We start from the raw sequence: 19,699 nt of genomic DNA, 5'->3' as shown, positions 1-19,699 counted from the left end.
ATTACTGTGATACAATTTTGATAATTTATATTTTACATAATGGCCTATTAAAAAGGGACAAAGATCCTAAGTTTAACTGAGGAAACTGCCATCCTCCCTGTAGAAGAGGAAAAGAGATTATTATTTTCACCTGAAATGGGGAAAAATAAACCACAGAAAATTTACCCTCATCACAAAACAAAAGCAAGTCAGTATTCCAGTGATCTTATAAAAATCTGTACATGTTAAAGACCTGCATCTTCAGACGGAAAATCAATTAAACAGCAATATATTAAAGTGACCCTAAATCGGCACTGACAGTAACATACCACTCTAGAATGCTACCTGTTGCATTTTATAACTCAACTAGACACAAGAGTGGCATTTTTCTGCTTTACAAATAAGTAAAATTAAAGAAAAGTAATGCACACTGTTAGAGTAATAGGAGTTGTTTGCTTTGTTCTTGTATATGTGCTCTGTGTTTTCTAATACCTGGTAGTTGTGCTTTAGCTTTGTGTCAATGTGGGCACGCACCTTCTATCTGGCTCCTTCCCAAGGATACCCTTGAGGCTCTAATTTTCCATTCCGCTACGTTTTGGAGCTTTCATGCACTAGTAACCTCTCCACCAGCATCCAACCTATCACACAAGAAGGAGGAAGGCTTACTAAGTAGAATCAGGTAAGAAGCAGCAAGCAGAAAACTAAATCTTATTTAACATAAGAAAACCGATCTGCAGAACAAGCTTCTTTGTGTTGTCCTTGGCAATGTCCTGGTCATGAGCAAAAGTGACTGATCAAATATGACCACTATTTGGGAAAAAGAAAGAATCAAATTATGTAGAGTAGTCTTCCCTTATCCGCAGGGGATGTGTTTCCATACCCCTAGTGGATGCCTGACCCTGGTAATAGCACCAAACCCTGTATATACTATGTTTTTTCCTATACATACATACAATAAAGCTTAACTTATAAATTAGGCAGAGTAAGAGACTAACAATGCTAATAATGAAAAAGAATAATTACAACAATATACTGCAATAAAAGTTATGTGAACGTGTTCTTTCCTTCAAAATATCTCACTGTGATGATCTCAACCTACTTTGAGATCGTGGTTGACCATAGGTAACTGAAACTGCAGAAGATGAAACCCTGCATAACACTACTGTAGTTATCATTGTGGTTGGACAGGACAACCACACTTATTTGCCGCATACAATATACAATTTTGTTATCTTACTGTACTCCACATCATGCAAGTTGTTCCAATTCTATGGAGAGTTGAAAGCTACTGTCTAAGGACCACAGTTAAAAAAAAAAAAAAAAAGACAAATTCAACTGTTTTATTCACTTTTTAAAAAACCTATTTTCATATCTTCATATTAAAGTGGGGAATTTGGGAAGGGTCAAAAGAAGGTTTGGGGTCCCTTTTGACTAGGACTAAAAGAAAGCATGAAAGTGGGGGTGGAGAGATATTCCCCAGTTTCTATTAATTTTATGAAGTAAAACACAGCTTTAGAGTAGAATTTTTTATTAGGTAAAAGTTTTCCTAAAGAACTGCTAAGGTCATTAACTTATTTCTCTAGAGCTATCCCAAATAACCTGAATGTGGAAATGCTTCTAATTTTTAAAACTTGCTTCACCCTTTAATCTCTGACCCTTCCATTTTTATTCAGCTATATTTTTATATGATTTAAAGTATTTCTACTGAGTAACTTCATATGAACTGCTACATTAACCACCTTAATAACATTAAATTATATAAATTGTGTAAGTTTCGATGTAGTGATGGAGAAAGGATGTAAATCCCTTACCTTCACTCCCTGAATATGTGCTTCTGGGGCAGAGGAGAGAGAAATACACATAGAGGGAGGGAATGCCACTTTTAAGAAAGATATATCAATTATACTTTTAAGTGGCACTAAAATATTTATTGTTAAATGGGACAAGTCTCTTACACATTAAAAGCATCAGAAACCCAGCCTTACAGACTGGGTAAACTTGAATAGCTTTCTATTCAAGTTTTTAAATTTCTACTACAAATCTTTTTTCAAAGTATTATCTTGAACAAAAACAGCTGTTCTTCAAAAACCAAATTCTTCATAAAGAATTTGGTTGCCAGCTCATAAGATGATCTTTCTTCCTGTTGATTATACTAAGTTTGTGTGTTTTCCTCCCTTTCTACCTAATCTTGAGAATAAGAATGCAAAATTGTCATGTGTACACACAAAATGAGGCACAAGAGAAAAGGAGGAGTATGCAGGGAACAGTGGGATGTGAAGAAGAGAAAGATTAAACAAATCATCTCTCTCTGAAAGAGTACATACAAAGTTAAGAATTTGGAGTGCACAGCCACATCAGATTGAGGCAGGAAGTACATTGAGGAAGTCACCACAAAGCTGTGGCGTGCCTTAAGGTAAATATTTCTAAAATCAAAATGGAAAATACAGAGTTAATCAGTGGGAAAAGTCTGTTTGGTTTACATATATAATACTTCAGTGTTTTCCTGAAACTATCTTACCGGAAGAGAATACTTTTATTATTTCAACAACATGTCTACAAAATGACATAGAAAAAGTATACTTGATATGATGATATGTGCCTTGCTAACACAACTGACCTTGACCAGGTAAATTTATGCTGCTGTAAAAGCACAGATTTTGTTCCTCCTGATGCCACCAGCTGAATATAAGGAGACACCATTTTTCTAATACTCCAAATTACTAAGTGTAGCTAATAGAAACCCAGAACAGGGCTGACTTTATAACATGGCAAACAACTACTTTCTTAAAATCTAAGACTAAATGGAGCCTAGCAGAGACAAATGAACTACAGATTTGGCAAATCAACATCTGGCTCACTTTGGCATAGCGTATGACTTTAACTTCATGGTTAAAATCTCTTTCCTCAAATTATGATCTACACATAGTGAACAGAGAGGATACCCTGGAACCCTCTTACACAATATTTACTCAGTGGGCCACATTAGGCCCTTTCAATGTCTTGCAATTTTGTTGTTTTTTTTAATTTTTATTTCATTTTGTATTGATATACAATAGATGTACATGTTTTTGGTAACATGTAATAATTTAATACATTCATAATTTGTAAAGATCAAATAAGTACAATTGGGATATCCATCATCTCAAATATTTGTCTTTTCTTTATGCGAGAAAGATTCTAATTATTCTCTAATAGCTATGTGAAATATACATTTCTGTAAACTGCAGTCACCCTACTGATTCTATCAAACACTAGGTCTTTTTTTTTTTTTTTTTTTAATACTTGAAGTTCTAGGGTACATGTGCACAACATGCAGGTTTGTTGCATATGTATACTTGTGCCATGTTGGTGTGCTGCACCCATTAACTCATAATTTACATTAGATACATCTCCTAATGCTATCCCTCCCCCCTCTCCCCACAATAGGACCCAGTGTGTGATGTTCCCCTTCCTGTGTCCAAGTGATCTCATTGTTCAATTCCCACCTATGAGTGAACGTGTGGTATTTGGTTTTTTGTTCTTGCGATAGTTTGCTGAGAATGATGGTTGACAGCTGCATCCATGTCCCTACAAAGGACATGAACTCATCCTTTTTTTATGGCTGCATAGTATTCCATGGTGTATATGTGCCACATTTTCTTAATCCAGTCTGTCACTGATGGACATTTGGGTTGATTCCAAGTCTTTGCTATTGTGAATAGTGCCGCAATAAACATATGTGTGCATGTGTCTTTATAGCAGCATGACTTATAATCCTTTGGGTATATACCCAGTAATGGGATGGCTGGGTCAAATGGTATTTTTAATTCTAGATCCTTGAGGAATTGCCACACTGTTTTCCACAATGGTTGAACTAGTTTACAGTCCCACCAACAGTGTAAAAGTGTTCCTGTTTCTCCACATCCTCTCCAGCACCTGTTGTTTCCTGACTTTTTAATGATTGCCATTCTAACTGGTGTGAGATGGTATCTCATTGTGGTTTTGATTTGCATTTCTCTGATGGACAGTGATGATGAGCATTTTTTCATGTGTCTGTTGGCTGTATGAATGTCTTATTTTGAGAAGGGTCTGTTCATATCCTTTGCCCACTTTTTGATGGGGTTGTTTGTTTTTTTTCTTGTAAATTTGACTGAGTTCTTTGTAGGTTCTGGATATTAGCCCTTTGTCAGATGAGTAGATTGCAAAAATTTTCTCCCATTCTGTAGGTTGCTTGTTCACTCTGATGGTAGTTTCTTTTGCTGTGCAGAAGCTCTTTAGTTTAATGAGATCCCATTTGTCAATTTTGGCTTTTGTTGCCATTGCTTGTGGTGTTTTAGACATGAAGTCCTTGCCCATGCCTATGTCCTGAATGGTAATACCTAGGTTTTCTTCTAGGGTTTTTATGGTTTTGTTTTAACATTTAAGTCTCCAATCCATCTTGAATTAATTTTCATATAAGGAGTAAGGAAAGGATCCAGTTTCAGCTTTCTACTTATGGCTAGCCAATTTTCCCAGCACCATTTATTAAATAGGGAATCCTTTCCCCATTTCTTGTTTTTCTCAGGTTTGTCAAAGATCAGATGGCTGTAGATGTGTGGTATTATTTCTGAGGGCTCTGTTCCATTCCACTGGTCTACATCTCTGTTCTGGTACCAGTACCATGCTGTGTTGGTTACTGTAGCCTTGTAGTATAGTTTGAAGTTAGGTAGCATGATGTCTCTAGCTTTGTTCTTTTGGCTTAGGATTGTCTTGGCAATGCGGGTTCTTTTTTGATTCTATATGAACTTTAAAGCAGTTTTTTCCAATTCTGTGAACAAAGTCATTGGTAGCTTAATGGGGACGGCATTGAATCTATAAATTACCTTGGGCAGTATGGCCATTTTCACAATATTGATCCTTCCTGTCCATGAGCATGGAATGTTCTTCCATTTGTTTGTGCCCTCTTTTATTTCACTGAACAGTGGTTTGCAGTTCTCCTTGAATAGGTCCTTTACATCCCTTGTAAGTTGGATTCCTAGGTATTTTATTCTCTTTGAAGCTATTGTGAATGGGAGTTCATTCACGATTTGGCTCTCTGTCTGTTATTGATGTATAAGAATGCTTGTGATTTTTGCACATTGATTTCGTATCCTGAGACTTTGCTGAAGTTGCTTATCAGCTTAAGGAGATTTTGGGCTGAGACGATGGGGTTTTCTAAATATACAATCATGTCATCTGCACACAGGGACACTCTGACTTCTTCTTTTCCTAACTGAATACCCTTTATTTCTTTCTCTCGCCTGATTGCCCTAGCCAGAACTTCCACCACTATGTTGAATAGGAGTGGTGAGAGAGGGCATCCCTGTCTTGTACCAGTGTTCAAAGGGAATGCTTCCAGTTTTTGCCCATTCAGTATGATATTGGCTGTGGGTCTGTCATAAATAGCTCTTATAATTTTGAGATACGTTCAATCAATACCGAATTTATAGAGAGTTTTTAGCATGAAGGGCTGTTGAATTTTGTCAAAGGCCTTTTATGCATCTATTGAGATAATCATGTGGTTTTTGTCTTTGGTTCTCTTTATATGCTGGATTATGTTTATTGATTTGCGAATGTTGAACCAGCCTTGCATCCCAGGGATGAAGCCCACTTGATCATGGTGGTTAAGCTTTTTGATGTGCTGCTGGATTCCGTTTGCCAGTATTTTATTGAGGATTTTTGCATTCATGTTCATCAGGGATATTGGTCTAAAATTCTCTTTTTTTGTTGTATCTCTGTCAGGCTTTGGTATCAGGATGATGTTGGCCTTGCAAAATGAGTTAGGGAGGATTCCCTTTTTCTATTGATTGGAATAGTTTCAGAAGGAATGGTACCAACTCCTCCTTGTACCTCTGGTAGAATTCGGCTGTGAATCCGTCTGGTCCTGGACTTTTTTTAGTTGGTAGGCTATTAATTATTGCCTCAATTTCAGACCCTGCTATTGGTCTATTCAGGGATTCAGCTTCTTCCTGGTTTAGTCTTGGGAGAGTGTAAGTGTCCAGGAAATTATCCATTTCTTCTAGGTTTTCTAGTTTACTTGCTAGAAAACCTAGAAGAGGTTTATAGTATTGCTAGAGGTGTTTATAGTATTCTCTGATAGTAGTTTGTATTTCTGTGGGGTCAGTGGTGATATCCCCTTTATCATTTTTTATTGCGTCTATTTGATTCTTCTCTCTTTTCTTCTTTATTAGTCTTGCTAGTGGTCTATCAATTTTGTTGATCTTTTCAAAAAACCAGCTCCTGGATCACACTGTATGTGCGTACCCATTCCTCAGAAATGGCCCTGCATGGCCTACCCTTCCATCCTTTGCTTCTTTGAAAGAAAATTTTTATTTGACTCAAAACCTGATTCAGCTGGGTGCTGTGGCTCATGTCTGTAATCCCAACACTTTGGGAGGCAGAGGTGGGTGGATCACCTGAGGTCAGGAGTTTGAGACCAGCCTGGCCAACATGGCAAAACCCCATCTCTACTAAAAATACAAAATAAAAAAAAAATTAGCCAGGCATGGTGGCAGATGCCTGTAATCCCAGCTACTTGGGAGGCTGAGGCAGGAGAGTCGCTTGAACCCAGGAGGTGGAGGTTGCAGTGACTCAAGATCGTGCCACTGCACTGCAGCCTGGGTGCCAAGTAAGGCTCCATCTCAAAAAATAAAAAATAATAAAAAAAGAAACATGAGTCAACCTTGACCTTTTCTGAAAATCCGCCTCTTGCTCAGCACAAAGTCAGCTTTTAGAATCTTACTGGTTTCATACCTCTTTGTTGATCACTCTTTTAGAGCACTTATTTTACCTGTGTATTTATCTGTCTCTCCCCCATTATACACTGAGCTCCCTGATGTTATCATTGTCATCTTGGTAGCCCCAGTGCTTAGGGCACAGTGCTCCAGATAGTTCTGTTGAATGAACCAGACTGGGGGTGGGTTGTTGGGGTGAGCCTTAGAAAGAAAAGTTAGGTAGGACAAATAGTGGTCTTCAAATATGTGATGGGTTATCTCATAGAGCAAATAGTCTTATCCATGAGAGTTCCAGAAAACAACATATGGCCAAGGGCTGGAAATTACAGAGAAGCAGAAATCAGGTGAAAATGTCAAAATGATTAGAGCTGCCCAACTAGGGTATGGTCTTTCCTACAGAATAGTGAGCTCCTCATCATCAGACATCAGCAGGGTCTCTTTACAAACTTACTGAGAACCAAATTCATTAACTTACAAAGCTGGATGTATACACACAGGGAAAGCCCTCTTTAAGAAAGACCAGGCCAGGCGTGGTGTCACATGCCTGTAATCCCATCTATTTGGGAAGCCAAGGCAGGAGAATTGCTTGAACCCGGGAGGAGGAGGTTGCAGTGAGCCAAGATTGTGCCACTGCACTTCAGCCTGGGCAACAGAGTGAGTAAGACTCCATCTCAAAAAAAAAAAAGAAAAGAAAAAAGAAAGAATTTTTATTTTTTTGAGAATAAAATCCAGACACTTAAAATCACGGATCCTTTAACTCAATGAAATAAAATCCAATTATTTAAAAATGGTAAACTAAATGCATTAATTTCTAACATGTCCCTAGATTTTTAGAAGATGAAGCCTCTTGTAAAAAGTATAATTTGAATGTACTGTCTAAAAGATAAAGAGAAAAAGCTAAGATTTTTATATAGTCTTAGTATTTATGAAAACATACTAGATAACATCATCGTTATTACTAGAATGTATGTTGCAAGATAATAATTCACATGAAAGTATGACACATCAGGGGGTCCAATCATACACCACTGGATGTTAATTAAACGCCTCATGTTATTGAAGGTGAAATATCTCACTGGGTATCAAAAGTGTGATTTTAAAAACAGGAGGGATACTGTTTCTGTAGACGCCTTGCATTTCAAAAGACATAATGTTTTTGCATTTGTACGTTTTTTTAGTTCTATATAGCATATAAAAATTCATTTTTATAACACTTTTATAATAGAATACATGATCACTGCAGAAAACCTCTAAAATAAAAACAACCATAAAGGAGAAAAGTCACCTACTATCCTACCTCTCAGAAATAAGTTTCCCTCTGTATTTTCTTCATGTCTTCTTCATACAAGCAAATACACATCCACACTTACATACATATTCACTTATCCATACATATATATATATATATATATATATATTGCTCTATAGTATAAATGAAAGGTATTTTATTTTATTATTATCATTTTTTCGGAGATGGAGTCTCACTCTGTCACCTAGGCTGGAGTGCAATGGCGCGATCTTGGCTCACCAATTTCCACCTCCCGGGTTTCAAGTGATTCTATTGCCTCAGCCTCCTGAATAGCTGGGATAACAGGCATGCACCACCACACCCAGCTAATTTTTGTATTTTTAGTAGAGATAGGGTTTTGCCATGTTGCCCAGGGTGGTCTCAAACTCCTGAGCTCTGGTAATTCACTCGCCTTGGCCTCCCGAAGTGCTAGGATTACAAGCGTGAGCCACCATGCCCAGCCAATTTAAAGGTATTTTTAGAAATCCATACAATCACTTTACCTATTTTGTATGTTTATGAACTTACGTATCTAATTATATTTCTGATTTACTTGCAGAGATGTAAAATTCTTATTTCTGAGATAAAAAAAAAATTATCCTGTAAAACATTATAAAATGAGTCCACACATTATATCTCCCTTGATAAATGCAATAGGATCTATATACTTAATTATCCCACACAAGCCTAAGACTACTTTTGAGTCAGTGGAAGAAAATCATACAAAGTTGCCCGTGAAGCTGAAACCTAAAACTTCATTCATGTTGAAAGCTAATTTCAGACTACTTTGAAACACGTATCCTTCACTTCATGTTCATAGTTTGATATTTTTAACAATTTTTTTAAATGGGGTGTCAATAAATGGAGTACAGATGCTCCTTGACTTACTATCTTGATAATCCACCGTAAGTCAAAATGCATTTAATATACCTAACATACAGAACACACCATAGCTTAGCCTAGCCTAGCCTAAACGTGCTTGGAACACTTACATAGGCCAGCAGTTGGACAAAATCATCTGACACAAACCCTATTTTATAATGCAGTCTTGAACAACTCACATGTAAGGATCGTGCCACATATTGCTAGCCTGGGAAAAGATGAAAATTCAAAATTCTAAGTATGGTTTCTACTGAATACGTACTGATTTCACACCAGCATAAGTCAAAAAAATCTCAAGTCAAACCATTTTAAGTTGGGGACCATTTGTATTTTATTTCAAAATTGAACTGGTATTCAGATCTTAGATCAATAAACCTCCCTTTCCAACCATCAAACTGCCTTCCCAATACAAGTTTGGGGAAGGGAGTGGCAAACGGAGCAGGGGATGAAGACAGGAAAGGGTAGGTAAGAGAAGAGAGGCATAGGAAGAGGAGAGGAGAGGTAAGGAGGGGCAGGGAGGGATCAATGGAACAAGAAATGGAACATCAGATAGAAACCATACTCACGTTTCAAGGTCCAGGTTAAATGCTATTTCTTCCCCAAAAATGCTTCAGTGATATCTCAGTAAGGAGTTACCTTCCCCACATCTATTAATTCCCAAAGTATGTGGATTTGTGATAATTTCTGCATCAAAACACATTTCTTAGCGTGCATCTCATCTACCCAGTGGAATGTGAGCTTGTCCAGATCAGGGGACTGGATGTAGCTCCCTCATCTGCACAAAGTGCATTACTTAGAGACGAATATATACATGACTCCAAAGATCTCATTTTAGCATTGCATCCAGTTCTCCAAGAGCTTGCCTGTAATTATCTTAGTTGATACATGCAAGAATCCTGGAGGGTACCAGTTCATAAACAAAATCACCCTCAGTGAGGTTAAGTGACTTGTACCAGGTCTAATGAACAAGGTAAGTGGTGACGCTAGGACTCAAATCCAGGTGTTCTAGCTCTAAACCTAGTGCTTTTTCAACCACATCACACTATTGCAATCAACAGGGTACTTAGAATCAGGACTAAAAACAATTACTCATCAATTCATGAAATGCAGGTGCCTTTTTCAGCCCATCGCTGACACAGTAAAAGTGATTTGATCCCTTTGGGTTTAATGAACACTCTGCTGCTGAACTGCGGGAGGACAGGGGTAGAAGACATTTCCTCTCCCTTTGCTAAGCTCTAACTCCTAGTTTCCTTTTGCCAGCTACGGTTTATTAATTCTCAAAATGTCTCTCCCATTGTGGAACTGTATTCCTCTTAATCAATTGTTTTGATCTCCTAGTGAGGATATTAATAAACATATATACATGCTACTCCAAAAATTTTATTATTTTAAAATATATTTCTGTTCATATTTTTGTAATGCCCAGAAATACATAATCCCTTTACCTAAAGATATTTTGCTCAATACCATTATAATGTAGCTCCTCTACAGGATTCTAACTTGTTTTGGCAGACATTTGCTTCAATTATTCAATCACGTAAAATTGAAGAATTACTTCTATTTCCAGTGATTATCACAATCATACTCTTATTACTTCTTCCTCCATCCAAACACCAATATATATTTATGTATTGAGCCTGTATTCTGTGCTGGGCACTATGTGTACAGCGAGGAACAAAATTGATGCATTTGCTCATGAAGAGAACAGATCAGCTGAGGAAACACATAAAGCAAATACTCACAAATAAATACATACAAACAATCAGAGATACCACAAAGGAAAACAATGTTATAAATTATAGGTGCAGATAGAGCTGGTTTAGTTTGAAAGGTCAAGAAATGTCAAGGTAATTCCTAAAACAAAAATATTGCATATAAGAGTAGAAGGGTGTCATCCCAGGTGAAGAATGGGGACCAGTTGAAGTAGTTGCAACATTCCTGCCATGGGAGTTTGCTGGGCTGGAAGAAGTGAAGGCAGGTTTCTGCGCTCCGGGCATGGGAGCAGGGGAAGAATGGCAGGGATGAATTTGGAGAGGTAGATGGGGCTGGGACACTCAGGGCTTGTGGGTCATGTTAAACGCCCTGGACGTTATTTCAAGCAAATGGTAAGACACTGAAAAGGTGTATTAGTCAGTTCTCACGCTGCCAACAAAGACATACCTGAGGCTGGGTGTTTATAAAGAAAAAGAGATTGAATGGACTCCCAGTTCCACATGGTTGTGGAGGTTCCACATGGTTGTGGAGGCAGAAGGCAAAAGGCATGTCTTACATGGTGGCAGACAAGAGAGAACTTGTGCAGGGAAACTCTCATTTATAAAACCATCACAGACTTATTAACTACCATGAGAACAGCACAGGAAAGACCCATCCCCATGATTCAACTACCTCCCACCAGGTCCCTTCCAGGAAACATGGAAATTGTGGGAGCTACAATTCAAGATGAGAATTGGGTTTGGGACACAGCCAAACCATATCAAAGAGTTTCAGTCAGAAGGGGCATAAGTCAAGGGATGTCTGGGTTAAATTAAACCACCACCAATATCGGTCTGGGAAGCAGAGTCTTTACAGGGAGTTCTGGCTCTGCTTTTGTAACAGTCAAGAAATATGAGGCTACTCTTTAATGTTTCTTTACCTTCTTTTCAATGGTGTGAGAAAAACACAGGGTTATCTAAAAGTTTCCCCGGCTATAACATTCAAAGATGCCAGTGAATACTGACGAGCACTTTAAATACTGAATACTTGGACTCCAAGATTTATCTATAGTGTGGTGTCCATTTTTGCAAGATGAAATTGCTGATGATGAAACCATAATAAGGCATGCAATTTGCATTCGTCATTTTTCACAGTAAATGAAATCACTGTTAGGTAACAAGTTAGAGTTTCAGGGTATTTTCGGTGTTATAAATTTTCTTCTGTATGTTTAACTGCCTGCTTAGAACAATGCTTTTTCTTTTATTATAGTAATAAGCTACCTTACATCTGTACAGGCTTTAGTTTCGAAGCATATTCATTCTTTAATGATAGGGACCGGGCATTCATTTTCTCTTTATGGTGCCCAGCATACCATGCTATGTAAGTAAGAACTGTAGTTGTTTTTGTTTTTGTTTTTTAAGACAACTAATACCTACCAGTTGGAGGTGTCACTGAATAGGAAACGCACTACTACACTGATGGGGAGAAAAACCTACACAACTTCCAGAACACAGCTATGCTTCAGCCATAGCCCTGTCTGAGACCTTAAGAGGTTCCTCACTACTCAAGCCCAGTGTACCCATCACAACCAAGAATCTATTGGCTCTTGCAGATTCTGCTCACCTTGTCTCCCATGCCAATCTTCAGTTATGTCCACTGTACCTCCTTCTGCACAGGTGTTTCCAAATATGGCATGAAATGCCACACCCTTTTGCTTTATTCAGCTGTTCTTTCAGTGTGGCATGTTCACTCTGTCACAGTGTGAAGTTCAGTGGCTTAAACATGAATATGCTACAGACTGAGAAGGTATACACCATGCGATGATTCAATGTTCCTTCACTTTTCTATATTTCAATGATTAATTCTTGTCCATACAGAAAAAAAATCAACTACTATAACATTAATTTTAAATAGAAAAGCAAGCATGGATGCTAAAATCTTGAGGAAGTACACTTTAAAAAATCATCCAGGTAGTCCAGAATATGATATCTATTTTATTTATTTATTTACTTACTTACTTATTTTTTTGAGACAGAGTCTCGCTCTGTTGCCCAGGCTAGAGTGCAGTGGCGTGATCTCGGCTCACTGCAAGTTTCGCCTCCCGGGTTCACGCCATTCTCTTGCCTCAGCCTCCCGAGTAGCTGGGACTACAGGCGCCCGCCACCACATCCGGCTAATTTTGTTTTTGTAGTTTTAGTTGAGACAGGGTTTCACCGTGTTAGCCAGAATGGTCTCGATCTCCTGACCTCATGATCTGCCTGTCTCGGCCTCCCAAAGTGCTGGGATTACAGGCATGGATGTCTATTTTTAAAGGTAAATAAAAAGCTGAACATTCTACTTGTGGCCCTCCCAGTTAGCATCTGCATATATACTCAGGAGTTCATATACCCATTGTCACAAACCCTGTTCAGTAATTCATTTATATTGTGGAAAAAAAGTCTGGAAGCTTTTCTCATAAAATTCATATGTTCCTGTTGATTGCAGTAGTCCCCTTTCAAATAGGAATATCCTATTAGTGCTAAGTAGGAACTATTAATACAAAAGGAACCACTACAATGAGAAGGGTTTTGTCTAAAAGGCAGTTCGTTCTTTAGATGCCAAATATATATAAAAATAAAGCAAGTAAATTCAATAGATCTGGTTTGGGAGTGAAAAAAATTCTGTTTCTCTCTAACTGCAATCAAACTCATTTCTTACGTATCTTTGGAAGATTACCATCTTCTGCTTTTTCTCTAGACTTGATTTTAATGTTTCTGCTATGCAGTACTTAAGTAAGAGCAGTTTTATTTCTGAAAATAAGTTCTTAAAACAATGAAATGTCTTTCTTTATGGTGGCTTCTAATTAAGACATGTGGATTGAGTTTCCGCAAGTTTTTATATAAGTGTGATATTTAAAGAATGTTGTCCTCATTTTTAGACGCAGTAATAAGAAATTGTACTTCTTTTCCAATTATTTGTAATGGCCACCTAGGTCACCTCTCAAATGCTTTTGATCTCAGCAACGCAGCTAAAAGAGTAAAATCACATTTCCCTTTGAAGTTCTGCTTCCTACTCCTAAATTTTCTATTCATAGAAAAGTTCAAGCAAAAAATTTAAATAACACAGTATCTAAGAAAACAAAACTATTAGGCTAAATTTTAGAAATAAAGAAGAGTTCAGACAACAGAATTTAGTTACTTTTATACCTGAAGCCTATTATTTATTCAATTAATAAAAATATAAATATAAGCATTCAATTTACTCAGTTATTTAGATAATAAAAGGAGATATCATTTTATAGTATAGTAGGTACATGCCAGCAATGATAGTTGGGCTTAAATTCTTTATTCTAAAGCACATTTGCTTACCAAATATAAATCAGAAAATGTACTTTACCCCTATATCAGAGACGTAATGTGACAGTGATCTTCCACATAAGTGTTCTCCTCCCTTGAGCTAAATTTTCTTCTTTCTAACTACAGAGTACCCATGGTCTTCTGTGCCCTAAAGATTGGAGCAGAAAGTTCCTCCAAGCTGGACAGCTGCTATCACAGGAACTAGTCTCATTCCCATTTCAGAGACAGTGATAGGAGAGAACAGAGAGCTCCCTAATCTTCTGTCCTTGTGAAGGAAACAAACTTGGTCTGCATGGTCTTATAACATTTCTTAGTCTGACTCTTTAAGTAACAATGGCAGGATTCAAATTGCAGTTCATTAAAATAGTTTCTTAGAAAACACGTATGCCAGGCGGCCATACATTAATCTTCTTCACTATACAAACGTTATGCTAATTTTCCTCAATTCTCCTCTCCCACAATTATAAGATCATATCAAATGAATTCCTGAGGATATCTTAACATCGCTATATAGTGCAAATAATTTTAGAATCTGTTCAGCATCAGCCCTATAAGCAAGGTATTACTGAAACAACTCCAACAGCAATCCAACACTGAAAGCTGATTTTTGGCCAATGGTAGACTTTCTGCTTGGGACCAAATCTAGAAAGACTTTTGGAAAGGGATCTGGCAAATCCAGTTATCCTACGTATTAGTGTGTTCTCACATTGCTATAAAGAACTACCTGAGACTGGGTAATTTATAAAGAAAAAAGGCTTAATTGACGTACAGTTCCATAGGCTATTCAGCAGGCATGGCTTGGAAGGCCTCAGGAAACTTACAATCACAGCAGAAAGGCAAAGAGGAAGGAAGCACTTCTTCACATGGTGGCAGGAGAGAGAGCGCACTAAGGGGGAAGTGCTACACATTTTTAAACTACCAGATCTTGTGAGAACGCACTCACTATCACTAGAACAGCAAGGGAGAAATCCACCCCTCTGATCCAATCACCTCCTACCAGGTCCCTCCCCCAACACTGGGGATTACAATTCAACATAAGATTTGGTTGGGGACATGGAGCCAAACCGTATCATCCTATGATCCTTCTCTCACTTTATTTACTAACACATTAATGGCTACCTCCTATGTTCATTGAGTTTGATGAAAAGAAAATGCCCTCTCTCCTAAGAGTTTATTGAATTAGGGAGACAAAGTACAAGATTTGAACTCTGAAGATCAAACTGGGAGCCCAGTCATACCTTTCTATTGAAGAAAGCTGATTAAAGTTGCTAGGCTTCAGTCTTCTCACCTAAAATTGGGATAATACCACTTTACATGAAGACAAAATAAGACAATAAGAATAAACAAATTCCTAGCACAGAATAGTCATTCAGTTAATGTTGGTTAACTATGAACTTAAAGAATTTACAATAGGCGATGTCCACTTTTAGTATTCCTTACATTGCTGCTGTAACATATAGCTCACTTCTCAATATAAATACATATTCACAGTTAAGTTTCAGAACAAGATCAGTCAGGATTTTGTCTTATAGGTGGTTACCAAACTTCAATGAAATAATTACATGATACAACACAGTTTACAGCACTATCCATAGACTTGGAGGGAACAGGGGACCATGGACCTTGAAGTCAGGAAAGACTTCATGCAGAAGACTGGAATGCACAGGCCCTTATATTTTACAAAAATCTCAAAGAGATGTTCTGTAAGGAAACTGATCTATAGGTCTAGATTTTAAAGTTTTATATTCCATGATAAGGATTTTTAATTTGATCCTGCAGGCAATGGAGAGCCAAAAGGATATGGGGCAAAAGAGTAGCTAACTCTTTGATGAGGCTAGCATTAATTTGGTCCTACTATGCAAAAGAGGTTGAATCAAGAAATAAAGAAAGATCAAAGATTAATATTCCTCAGATTAGAATTAAAGAATAAATTAAAAATCAGGACATAAAGATATTTTGGAGATAAACCAGGGCAGTGGTATTTCTAAATGGAAATATCTTCTTGGTTAGGCAGGGGCACAGAGCAGGCACTTAAGTGAAAGGAGATAGTGGTATGACACAAATCAGCAGAGACGTAAGTGAAGTTTTGAGACACAAACAATTCCCTGGACTATGGTATAAAAAAGGCTCTCAAGTCTAGCTGTGCATCAGAATTACTTATGGAGTTTTTAATATTTGACTATGCTTGGGGCCTCACCTCAGAGGTTGTGATCATAGCCAGGGTTGAGAATCACTGGAGCAGAGAAAGAACACAGGGCAAAAACTGAGCCGCAGGGAACTCCCAGAACAAGGTCAGAAAAGGAGATTGAAAGGAAGCAAATTTTACAGAAGTAGAAGGAAAGGGAAGAAAATGAAATATGGCAGAATTCAAGAGAAGAGGAGATTTCAAGAACGAATGGAGAGCAAAAACAGTAGCAATTGCTGCTTAGAGGTCAACTGTGATGCATCAGAAATAAGGCGTGGCTCCCAGTAGGTGCTCTGTAGATACCTATTGAATGAATGAGTGCTGAGGAAATGGCATTCTTCCTCCGTAGTTCAGAGGCACTACAGTTTAGGGACTCTACACTGGACCAGGGGCAGATGGTGTCCCCTGGGTTGAACTGGATTGATTAGGCTAATCTTTGAGTTACAACCGCCCACCTCCCAGATTCTATTTTGAATAAGATCATAAAATTGGGCTTCTGGCAGACAAGAGAATGGAACAGCTTTCCAAGTGAAAAACTGATTCATTCATTCAGCCAGCCATCCAGTCAGATATTTATGCATCTATTCATTCAGCAGCCATTTACTCCAGGGAATGAAGATAGCACTTCAAAACTTAATCTTGAAGCCACATGATTTGCATTAATTTGCATATAATTTTAATCTATTTCAAAACTGTAGTAAAGCACATTTAACATGCATTTTTTGAAGTGCTTGGAATTCATCTTGACAGATTTTTGAGCAAAAGCATATTTTTATTGTGATCAGATTACTTTTTTCCTAATACCTACCACTGTTCTTCCACATATGTCAACTTCATTAGAATTTAGTTTTGTTATCCTAAAAGTGTTAGACTAATGGGTACTTTGAAAATTATCACATTAATATTCTTAATGCAAATTTCAACTTTAAAGTCATTCATTAACAAAAGAGAAGGCCAGATCTCTTTAAGCATGAACTATCTTTCCTAGTTCTATAACTATCACTGCCATTTATACAAAAGTTTTAAAGGAAACCAATTAAATTAATATTTTCATGTAATACATGAAGAAATCCTCACCTCTGTCACTAGCTTCTTTCCCTATTATAAAAAGTTCTCCAAGTGTTGTAATTTCATGCATTTCTATCACTATACTGATTTGCAAAAACTTATAAATAAAGTAGGGTGTTGCCAATGCTGGATTGCTAACACTGGTTCAATACACAGTATTTCAATAACTGTGAATATGGATTGTTGCTTTATTCAAATTTTACACAAATAATGACAGTTACGTTTTCTAGTTTTTATTTTCTGAGCAAATATAAACACATAAGATCAACCACTAGAAAACTCAATGAGCTTCACAATGTAGAATGAGAACAAAAACCTATGAGACTATAGCTTTTTTTTTTTTTTGGTAGAGACAGAGTCTTGCTCTGTCACCCAGGCTAAAGTGCAGTGGCATGATCATAACTCACTGCAGCCTTCAACTCCTGGGCTTAAGTGATCCTCCTGCCTCAGCCTCCAGAGTAGCTAGGGCTATAGGCATGTACCACCATGAATGGCTAATATTTTTAATTTTCGTAGAGAAAGAGTCTGCTATGTTGCCCAGGTTGGTCTCCTACTCTTGGCCTCAAGCCATCCTCCCACCTCAGCCTCCCAAAGTGCTTGGATTATAGGCATGAGCCACCATGTCCAGCTGAGAATGCAACTTTCTAGTAAACAAAAGCAAAACAAAAGATGTGATATTTTGTTTTCATATATACGTGTGGAAATAAAAAGATTTTTAAAAATTCAACCTATTTCCAGGGAAAAGATACTATCTGTCAATCAGCAATTTTCTGGATAGCTATCATAGGTAACTCTTTAACATGTTGGTTAGAAAAGTAACAATAAACACCTGAATATCTTTATGTAAATTATTGTGGTAGTCCATAGATATATAAAAATAAGACTCATTTTTTGACCCTAGGAAATCACAGGGAAATGAATGGTGCCCTACTGAATAGAATTAAAATCCAACTTATCCCAATTTGACAGTTTAGAATCCCTGTCTCTACCAAGTGCTGGAGAAGAACAATGGTGGCAACTGGTCCTTCCTGAGTCAATAGCTCGCTCTGAGTATTAAGTCCCAAACACCAGTACCTCTGCTCCATTATAAGAGCACGCAACACTAGCTATGAAGGTACAACTCCTGGAAACCTCAGACAGAGACCTAATCAAGTATAAAAAGAGATAAGGGTCAGCTCCTTTTGCCCCCAAACTATATAATATTCTTCAAGGTTACAATAAATGTAACTTCAGAGGCTCCTCTCCTCCCTCTTTTCCTCTCAAATTAAATTCCTCATTTGACTTATCATGCCTGGAATTTCCTCAGAAATAGCAATAAAAGTGGAAGTGGAGTCACTTTGGAGACTCCCATGCAGTGGGAGTGAGTCTAAGAAGGAGGTTGAGCCTTTAGGATCATCACACAGTCAATCTCAGGCTAAGGTATATAAGATACTGTAAAAAAGGGAAGTGATTCAACAACAAAAACAACTGAAAATCTGGGTAGAGTAGGAGCCAAGACTGCATGAGAATGGGAGTAACCAATTACTCTATTCACAACAGCTGCATTCCTGCAGCCTCACCTGAATTAGGATGAGATGAAGACAGTTCTTTTCAAGAACTCGCTCCACTGAAGCTCACTGTAACTTCGGTGGATAATTAATGGGAAACCATACACAGAAGAGTGGAATTTAGAATTTCATCTAACTTGGTGCTTGACTCATGTGGTGGCCACTCTCCAATGCCAGATCCTGAGGTAAGAATAAAGTTTTCTGTTTAGTCTTCACCAAAAATACTGCTGCTACCTGTGCAACAAAGGAGCTGGCAAATAAGTTGTGGCCTAGTCATGCTAACGACTGACAAAGCTCCTATGAAGAAAGTCAGCTGTGGCAAACCTATATACCCAAGGCACAAATACATATGAATGACCTCAAATCCTGCAAGCACTGTTTCTATTTGTCTCTAGGAGACTGTCAACAGAATTGCTCCAAGCTGTTCCAAATTTGCCTCCCACTGTGTGCTTCCCAATTCTACCATCACTTTCTCCAGAGGGCCACATTTTCTCCTTTAGAGAGCCTGAACTCTCCCTGGGGACACTATAATTAGTCTGCTACTCAATGGCCCAGGTTCCTTCAGATGATGAGTAAGAAAGCTGGAGAGCAAATCAATTACTTTCATGTTTGACACACTGACTATACAAACAGATAAGAGCTAGATCGTATATGACAGTAGAACTCTGACCCATATGCTCTGCAACAATCAGCCCAGAACAGACAGGACTTGGACAATGACTATTTGCTTCTCTAATTTTTTGCCCGTGGTTCCAACTCAGGACCAACCAGAAAAAAAAAATTTTATATATATATACACACACACACACACACACATACATACACATACACACACACACATACACATATATATGCTCCCTAAACCCATCAAATTAGATGCCTCACTTCTAGTTAGCCTGCCTCCAGCTTCACCATGCAGCAACCACCAATGAGAACATATGTGCTGCCCAAAGCATGTGATGGTGGCTGATTCCCTTGCTACAGCCAGCTCT

General features: G+C 37.8%; 1 protein-coding gene across 14 annotated transcripts in view; it reads right to left on the bottom strand.

Moving 5' to 3' along the window:
* PARD3B (par-3 family cell polarity regulator beta) overlaps positions 1–19,699 on the bottom strand; it is a 1,095,492-nt gene that overhangs the window by 794,288 nt on the left and 281,505 nt on the right. The window lies entirely within an intron of this gene.

Source organism: Papio anubis, chromosome 10 (assembly GCF_008728515.1).
Source record: "Papio anubis isolate 15944 chromosome 10, Panubis1.0, whole genome shotgun sequence".
Classification (NCBI taxonomy): Eukaryota; Metazoa; Chordata; class Mammalia; order Primates; family Cercopithecidae; genus Papio; species Papio anubis.
The sequence above is the reverse complement of the archived record's forward strand: the minus strand, read 5'-3'. Positions and strand labels throughout refer to the sequence as shown.